The 9,627-nt window shown below is 32.6% G+C and overlaps 1 pseudogene; it reads right to left on the bottom strand.

Annotated features, from left to right (window-relative positions):
- Positions 1–7,520: 7,520 nt before the first annotated feature.
- Positions 7,521–7,649, bottom strand: LOC132020938 (U4 spliceosomal RNA; annotated as a pseudogene).
- Between the last annotated feature and the right edge of the window lie 1,978 nt (positions 7,650–9,627).

The following is a 9,627-nucleotide window of genomic DNA, read 5'->3' as shown; positions in this document are numbered from 1 at the left end:
CAGAAAAAAGAGATGACTTTGGGTTCTTTCATAAGACTTTCTATGAAGGTATGTGAATGTTTCAGATAGGTTTGCTATAATGACACTAGTAGACAGCAAACTGGAAATGTCAAGTTGGTTAAAAAAAAGTATTACATATATTTATAATATAATTATATATTATTGTTACATAATACAAAATTACATATACGTGTGTATATACAAACTATACATATATACATATATACGTATGTGTATATATATATATATACACACACATATATATAATTGGAAACAGAAAAAAGAGATGACTTTGGGTTCTTTCATAAGACTTTCTATGAACTAGGCCATTTTTCAACTGTATTGTAGGGATAGAGGCTAACTTGTAGATCTGTTATTGTTATTGTTGAGTATATACGAATGTAATTTCTGTCTGGTGGAATAGAAAAAAAGCCTACAGTTTCTTGCCCTATAAGACACTAACCAGTTTTGTCTCTAACTCAGAAATTTTGTCCCAACATTCCTGTATTAAACTGCATATTATATACACATACATGTACACATATTTAAACATATACCTATAGATATTTTGGCACATGTTCTTTGGACAAATTTTAACATCCTGTCATCAATTAGTGAGTTAAACAGGTTCTTTGGTATGTGTTTACTTTATACATAGATGAGATTATTGAATTCATTTTTTAGAAAATTATAATGTAATAAATGCAACATTTAAAGATGTATATCTGGGAGCCACTGGCATGCAGGAGATAGCTATGAAATGGGTGAGCTTGTATAAAGAGATAATACAGAAAAAATATGTGTGAATGATTCTAATTCTAGAGTGCAGGGGAAAATATGTATCAATTTTATTATGTGCTCAGAAAATCTCTCTGAGGTTTTGATATCTTCATTTTTCTATTAAGTAAATTATGGATCAGAAAGCTTGAGTAGCTCTCCCAGAGTTTCACAACTAAAAAATGTTAGAAAGCAAATATAGCTCTGGTCAGTCTGCCTCAAAATCTGTGTTTTGTTTTTTTTTTCCACAAGAGCAAGATAATTCTCCAGATGAAAATAGCTTAATTTTTTTTTTTTTAAACCTAATGGACAATTTAGTCAATCTCCCTTCTCTTTATTCCCATCACCCTCCTGGTGTATGCTATTGCTGTAATTTAGGCTCAGCATACAACCTCTTAACCCATATTATCTTACTCAAAGGAGTTACTTCAAAATTGTTATATATAGATCATACAGGACATGTAAATACTATCATAGTATGAGTCATTTTAGTACGGACAAATATAAAAGAGAAGCATATATAAAAGGGCAAGATTTTTAACAAGTATAAATGTAAATTTTTTAACTGAAATTGTATTCATGAACTAATTAGATGATTAAATTTCCTTATTTTTTAACTTATGATTTTTCATGGTATAATTATAAGAGTATGCATAATGACCACTGGTTAATCCAGAATCTAAAATTATAATCAATTATATCCATATAAAATTTAAAATGATAATTTTTCAAGTATTACTTCCTCAAATGAAAAAAATTAATTCACAATGAGATTAAAGGCAATGCATAAAGAATATATTAAGTAATGCAAATAAAGTAAATGCCATTATTGCTTTCTTATTCACCACACTTTTTTAATATGCATATTTTTGTTATGCAGGTAAATAAAAATAGTTTTAAGGAACTTAGGAAAAATGATAAATCCACTTATGTAACTTCAATAGTTTGGTGATAAAGAATATTAATCAATTAGAAAAAAATGATGGGGCAGCAATAGTTAAAGGTGATTGAAATGATAATGAACACATCATATTGACCAAATAAAATTTTAAAATATAATACCAATTTTGCTGACAACGATACATTTATGGTAGACACTAGATCTTCGACCTTACATATACGTCTCTTTCTGGTAAACAAAAACTGCTTGAGGGCAAGGATCATAATAATATTCAACTGTGTATTTCTAGAGCATATGAAGGTGACTCCATCATGCATATGTATTCATTTAGTGCCCATGTCTTATACCTCATAAAGCCTACTCTTTCATAAGAAATATCATTAAAAATATATATATTTTACATATTAAAATATAAAATTCGTAACAGGATAAATTAGAATTTTGATCACTTTTGTCTGCTAGAGTAGTCTTCTAATTGATTTTTGAAATAATTCTTTATTAGAAAAATAAACAAGTTGATGTTGGAATTTGGCTGCTTTAAAGTAGGACTAAAATACTGAAATGTAACTGCGAAAAGTATTCAGAAAATAAATGTTCACAATAATAAATAAAATGGAAAAAATATAACTTTAGCTCTTAGTACCAATGTTTTATTTTAGAAGAATCAACAACATAAAACCAGATGCTGAAGGTTTGCAATCTTCTATGCCCATTTAAGAGAACTGTAAAACACTTACATAAAATATGAAAAATAAAAATTAGAGAATTTCATGAAAATAATACAATAGGTAAACTGGGTCATTAAAGAATATTAAATATTTAAAGTTACTACAATCATTCACAAAGAAATAACTGAAGAGTATAAGGCCTGTAATGTAAGATGCTAGGTCAATGAGTATTTATGGACAGCCAGTCATGTTTGAGATAAATGTTATAAACTCAGAAAGTGATTATTTGTAAAAAAAAATAAATAAATAAATTCGAATTACATAGAAGCTAAATATATTATTTGCTTAACTGTTTTTTTCCACACCCCTCCAAATTGTCTGCCTTACATCTCCGGTAATTTGAGAATATTCTAGTCAGATTTCCCACAAACAGAGAAACCAAAATTCCTAGCTTATCTTTAAATACTATGCTTTTAATCCTCAGGTTAAATATTTTACATCTATCTTAAATGGCTCGATGTCTGCCATTAGCCCATAGAGATTTTGATTCAATAAAGCTGAGTTAGGCCCTGGAAATCTGCATTTCAATAAGTATCTCAGGCAGTTTGATTCATATACTGTGTGGAGTTCTTTGTGAATAAAATCTCTATAATCGGTGTCTAAGTCTTGCCAATCTCTCTTTGCAGTCTCTAGCTCATAGTCAACATCTTCACAGTATAATTCTATCTCAGTGCAATAATTATCAACTCTTACCAGAATTTCTGCAGACTTTCCCCCATGACATTGTGGACTGAAAATTAATATTAATCATCCTTAATTCTGAAAATTCTTAAAGACCCAGACTCTGATCATCTTCACAAACTTTCACAATCATAGTGTTAATCCTTTGTCTGGAACATAACAGATTTATTTGTTGAATTACTGAATAAATCCACGTTATTGCTAGATCAGTCCTGGAAAATCCTGTTTTAATCAGATCACCCTCTGTAATATGAATGCATTGTGGTTACTGATCGGAAAAATTAAAACTTCCTGAAATCTTAGCTTGATATTACGAATTGTTTTTGAATTACATCGACTAAGACATCGCATGAAATCATTGAATTTACATTTGCCCAAGACTATTTTTTATAATTCCTTAGTTCAATCCTTAATTTCCAATTTTAATCTATCTGTCAATTAATCAATAAGGTTTTGGAAAATCCTTATTAAGAACATGATTTCAGGGCGCCTGGGTGGCTCAGTGGGTTAAGCCGCTGCCTTCGGCTCAGGTCATGATCTCAGGGTCCTGGGATCGAGTCCCGCATCGGGCTCTCTGCTCGGCAGGGAGCCTGCTTCCTTCTCTCTCTCTCTGCCTGCCTCTCAGTGTACTTGTAATTTCTCTCTGTCAAATAAATAAATAAAATCTTTAAAAAAAAAAAAAAAAAAAAAAGAACATGATTTCATGTAAAGAAACTTTTTCATGGGACGCCTGGGTGGCTCAGTTGGTTAAGCAGCTGCCTTCGGCTCAGGTCATGATCCCGGCGTCCTGGGATCCAGTCCCACATCAGGCTCCTTGCTCAGCAGGGAGCCTGCTTCTCCCTCTGCCTCTGCCTCTGCCTGCCATTCTGTCTGCCTGTGCTCGCTCTCTCCCCCTCTCTCTCTCTGATAAATAAATAAAACTTTAAAAAAAAAAAAAACTTTTTCATATGTGTGATAATTATAAATCTAGTTGTAAAAGACATAGATACGTGAAGATATGAAAGTAGCATGACAGTAAACAGCAAATTCTCAATTATATATGTATAATTGTATATAACTATATATACAGTTTGGTATACAGATATGTATATTTTATATATATATATATATATAGTTATAGTTATACAGTTATACATATAAACACACACAGTATTAGACAATAACATTCCCCTTAGGTAAGACTTTGTAGAGCTGAAGGGACCTGAAGCAGAGACATGTTGAAATAGAAGAATATGGGATACCTTTGGGAGATAAAGGGTAAATCAACTTGGGAAAGGCAGAGGGTTTATAGAGAGTTAGAGTATGAAATGAGTTTTAAAGGGTAGCCATGATTTAAGAGATTTATGTCTGCCAGGTCAAAGGATTTGTAAGTTTATCCTATCAGCTCTGTGTTAACTTGATGATTCTGGTGAAGGTAAGTGGGCAGCTGAGTGGTATAAATTAGATGATATTCAATGCTCTTAAAATTGAAAATAAAATACATTGGAAAACCAAAGTGCCTATGTCTTGCTGTTTAATCATATATTAAATAATCAGTGAGCACTTACTCTATGCCAGGCACCCTGCTAGATAATGAGAATAAATGTTGGGCAAATGACACGTATAAAGTCATTTAAGGTTTAATGGGAGAGACAGACACTAATTGGGTAATCACACAACACATTTACAACCAAAAACTATGACCGTTTCAATAGAAAAACGTATGATGTTTCATAAGTTTAGATCAGGATTACAGGAATGGTTTTGCTGAATAAGTGACTTTGAGCTGAGTTCTTGGAGATCAGGGCACAGGGTACATTCAGGAATTTGAAAGAATGCCAGTTTGACAAAGAGGGAGGAAGTTAAGACTTCCTTCTCCTAGCTGGAGGAGGAGGCAGGAGCTGGATTAAACAGGGCTGTTCAGAATGTTTTAGTGGCACTGCATTGGCTTGAGAAGAGCCATGGTGGTGTGTCACTGAAGAATGTTAATCAAAGATTAATACTGAACTTAAAACAATCCACTTAGGCGAGTATATGGGAAGGGCAATTGGATGTCTGGAATATGTGGCTACTCAAATGAGTAATTTATCCAAGTAAAAAATGATGCTGAATTTGGAATTATGATAATTTGGGAGATAGGAGTAAAAGGGCAGATTTCAAGGATATTTAGATTAAAACTTAGCCACACTGGCTATTGGAAGTCAGACAAAAGGAGATTTTAATTACAATTAGTTGCTTTTTTTTTTTTAAGATTTTTATTTATTTATTTGACAGACAGAGCTCACAAGTAGGCAGAGAGGCAGGAAGAGAGAGGAGGAAGCAGGCTCCCCGCTGAGCAGAGAGCCCGATGTGGGGCTCCATCCCAGGACCCTGAGATCATGAACTGAGCCGAAAGCAGAGGCTTTAACCCACTGAGCCACCCAGGCGCCCCTACAAGTAGGTTTTTAGGCACAATTATATATGGATGATGGACTTATTCATTAAGATATATATATTTATTTTAATATATATGAGTTCATAAAGTAAACTTTAATTAATTAAAGCTTTATAGTGTTTTTAAGTATGTGAGAAATTTCTCCTTCTTAAAATATTTTATTTTCTTAAGTTGGTCCATTACTTGAATCATTGTTAGCATTTCAGAATTATCTTGTGAAATGCTATGACATTCCCTGTGGGATTTTGATTCAAATCAGATTAAAACTATGATACAAATGAGGGAAAATTAATACCTTTTAAAAATATTCCATTTTCCAAACTCATTTTGATACCAAAAATACATTATAAAGTATAACGATAAATCGTATCTATTATTTAATATATATATAATAGACAGCTGTTTCATCTACTTTTCAGTGTCTGATATGGGTCATAGTGGAGTTGATTCTGGCCTCATTAGTATCAAGGTTTAAAATAACTAAACTAAGTGCTTATAGATTATTGTGCATGTCAAAATCTGAAGCTTAAGAATTCAGTAGTACCTAAATTATTCACTTAAATTTACAGGCACACTGTGCATGCTGGAAAAAATAGCATGCTTAAAGAAACTGTGTGCTGCTTTGCTGTCTGCAACTTCGTTATTTTTATTACTTTTGTATCTCAGCCAAAATTATCTAAATGTATTGGAGGTTGAGAAGCAAGGGCACATAGACATAGAATTACAGTCAACTATAATGGATTAGGCTGTGAGCTGAGGATAAGTATATCTTTGACAGGCTGCAAACCATGTACAAAATTATTAAAGTAATAAAATGCAACTTAAAACCTAAACTATTACTGATTCTAAACATGATATAGCATTTTCAAGGATTAATTTTACTTTTGAAGGAAAAAAACCCAACTCTGTATTTAAATAAAATTATATTATTAAATAGCCATAACCAGTATCACCTTAATAAATATGGTATAACAATATTAGAAAATCTAAGTAACCCTTACCTTCCCATTCTTCTATAGTATAGCAGCAATATTTTATATAATGTAAAAAAAAGTTACTTAAAATAATGACCAAAGTAATGCAAACATTTAACAAAAGAATAATTCAACAAAATGTAATTCATTCTCAAATTAATTCAGAGTATTAAATAAAAATCAGATATCTTAAATATTAAACTTATCTTTGGCAAAGGGATATAATTATTGAATAAATGATTTAACTTCATTTGCCTACTTTGAATTAAAATTGCACACCTTAGAATTTGGTACATCATCTCATTTACGTTAGTTCTCACAACAACCTTGCTTATGAAAAAATAAAAGCTTATCAACTTAAGTGTTTAAAGTGACATTTCTAGAAATATGTAATTCTATAAATTGAAACTATACTTTTTATTTTTTAATTTTTTTTCTTCTTTTTTATTTTATTTTTATTTTTTTTTAATTTTTTATTTTTTATAAACATATATTTTTATCCCCAGGGGTACAGGTCTGTGAACAACATGGATGGAACTAGAGCGTATCATGCTTAGCGAAATAAGTCAAGCAGAGAAAGACAACTATCATATGATCTCCCTGATATGAGGAAGTGGTGATGCAACATGGGGGTTTAAGTGGGTAGGAGAAGAATCAATGAAACAAGATGGGATTGGGAGGGAGACAAACCATAAGTGACTCAATCTCACAATACTTTTTATTTTTTTTTAAAGATTTTATTTATTTATTTGACAGAGAGAGATCACAAGCAGGCAGAGGGGCAGGCAGAGAGAGAGGGGGAAGCAGGCTCCCTGCTGAGCAGAGAGTCTGATTTGGGGCTCGATCCCAGGACCCTGAGATCATGATCTGAGCCGAAGGCAGCGGCTTAACCCACTGAGCCACCCACGCGCCCCTAAACTTTTTATTTTAATACCAAAGCCCATACGCTTAGCAATTACTCTATGATAGCTTTGGTATTGAAAAATACATTTCTACTAGATAATAGTAAAATTGAAATTGCAAAATATGATAACAGTACAATAATACAATAATGATGCTGTAGTCATATTACATTATACATTTTTAAGGTAAGGTATTATATCTTATTTTTCAATTAGCAATAATCGCGCCTCGGATAAACCTCATTGGCTACGATACTGCCACTGCGCAAAGCTTATATCTTATTTTTCAATTCACCATGTTTATTACAAGGATTTCAAGAAGCAGAAGCAGTTAATAATTATTTGCTGATTAGTCAACACAATAAAACCTCATTAATCAAAGCTAACTGGAAATAGCTTAATCTGAATTAGTGAACATTTAGAATTCAAGGATATCTTTTTTAAGGTATAACAAAAGTCTGCTAAAATATTTATTTTAAAATGTCTCTGAGTTAGCCCTTGATCAAACAGTGAATAAGGTATATCGTCCACCTGTAGTGTGCTACAGTAAGTACAAATGACATATCTGATAAGGGGTTAATAACCAAAATACATAAAGAACTTATAAAATTCAATACCTAAAAAACAAATAATCCAATTCGAAAGTGGGCAGAAGACATGAATAGACATTTTCCCAAAAAAGACATACAAATGGCCAACAGACACATGAAAAGATGCTCAACATCACTCATCATCAGGGAAATACAAATACACCTGTTAGAACAGCTAGTACCACAAAGACAAATAACAAGCATTGGCAAGCATACAGAGAAAGGGGAAACCTCTTGCACTATTGGTAGGAATGCAAACTGCTGTAACTACTCTGAAAAACAGTATGGAGCTTCCTCAGAAAGTTAAAAATAGCACTACCCTACAATCCAGCAATTGTAGAGACTAGCTATTTGCTCAAAGAATACAAAAATACTGATTCTAAGGAATACATGTACCCTGATTTTTATAGCAGCATTATCTATGACAGTGAAATTATGGAAACAGCCTAAATGTCCATCAACTGATGACTGGATAAAGAGGTGGTATATTTATATAATAGAATATTACTCAGCCAAACAAACAAACAAACCCCCAAATCTCTCCATTTGCAACAACATGGATGCAGTGAGAGAGTATTATGCTAATTACAATTAGTCTGTCAGAGAAAGATAAATAATGTGATTTCAATCATATATGGAATTTGAGAAATGAAACAAATGAGCAAATGAGGAGAAAAATAAGAGAAAGGGAGGTAAACCAAGGAACAGACTTAACTATAGAGAACAAACTGATGGTTGTGGAAGGGAGGTGGGTGAGGTGATGGGTAAAAGAGGCACTGGGGATTCCGAAGGGCACTTGCTGTGGCGAGCACGGGGTGCTGTGTGGAAGTGTTGAATCACTATATTGTATATCTCAAACTAATAGTACACTGTATGTTAACTTACTGGAATTAAAATAAAGAATTTAAGAAAATTGCACAAGCAGCTGTCAAAACTAGCATGGCCATTTGTGATGAAACTGTAATTGGATTTAAACGTTCAAAACATATTGGTTATTTTATCAAATATCATCTGTTTTAATGAATGTGGAAGTTATTCAAGAAATAGGCAACATTATTCTACTGCTGTTTCATGGTTTTAAATGTATTTTAAAACATGGGGGGCTCAGTCAGTTAAGTGTCAGACTCTAGGTTTCAGCTCAGGTTATGGTCTCAGGGTCATGATCTCATGGTCGTGACGCTGAGCCCTGAGTGGGGCTCCATACTGAGCACAGAACCTGTTTGGGATTTTCTCTTTCCCCCTCTCTCTCTGCCTCTCTCCCTGCTTTTTCTCTCCTAAGAAACAAATAAAAAACAAACGTTTTTTGCCTGAGTATAAATCCTCTAAGTAATCTCTTTTGCAAGAAAAAAAAGTAGTATCTTTTTCAACATGTGTACACAGCACAGCACAAATTAGTCCAAATTTAGTCTGATTAACTGGAAACTTAAACTCCCCAGCCACAGCTTTATCATGTTAAATTATTTTGGTGATTTATTAAACTCTTCCCTGAGCATTATAATCAGTAATTAAACAAATTCACAGTATGTACCTTCCCATATAACATACAATGTCCTTATGAAGTATGAAGTATTTCTGTCAAAAGGCTATTAAGCTCATGAGATAATATCACACAACCCCAAAATTGATGAGTATTTTCAAATAACTCCAAAAACTTCAAAGAT

This window comes from Mustela nigripes, chromosome 6, assembly GCF_022355385.1.
Source record: "Mustela nigripes isolate SB6536 chromosome 6, MUSNIG.SB6536, whole genome shotgun sequence".
Classification (NCBI taxonomy): Eukaryota; Metazoa; Chordata; class Mammalia; order Carnivora; family Mustelidae; genus Mustela; species Mustela nigripes.
The sequence above is the reverse complement of the archived record's forward strand: the minus strand, read 5'-3'. Positions and strand labels throughout refer to the sequence as shown.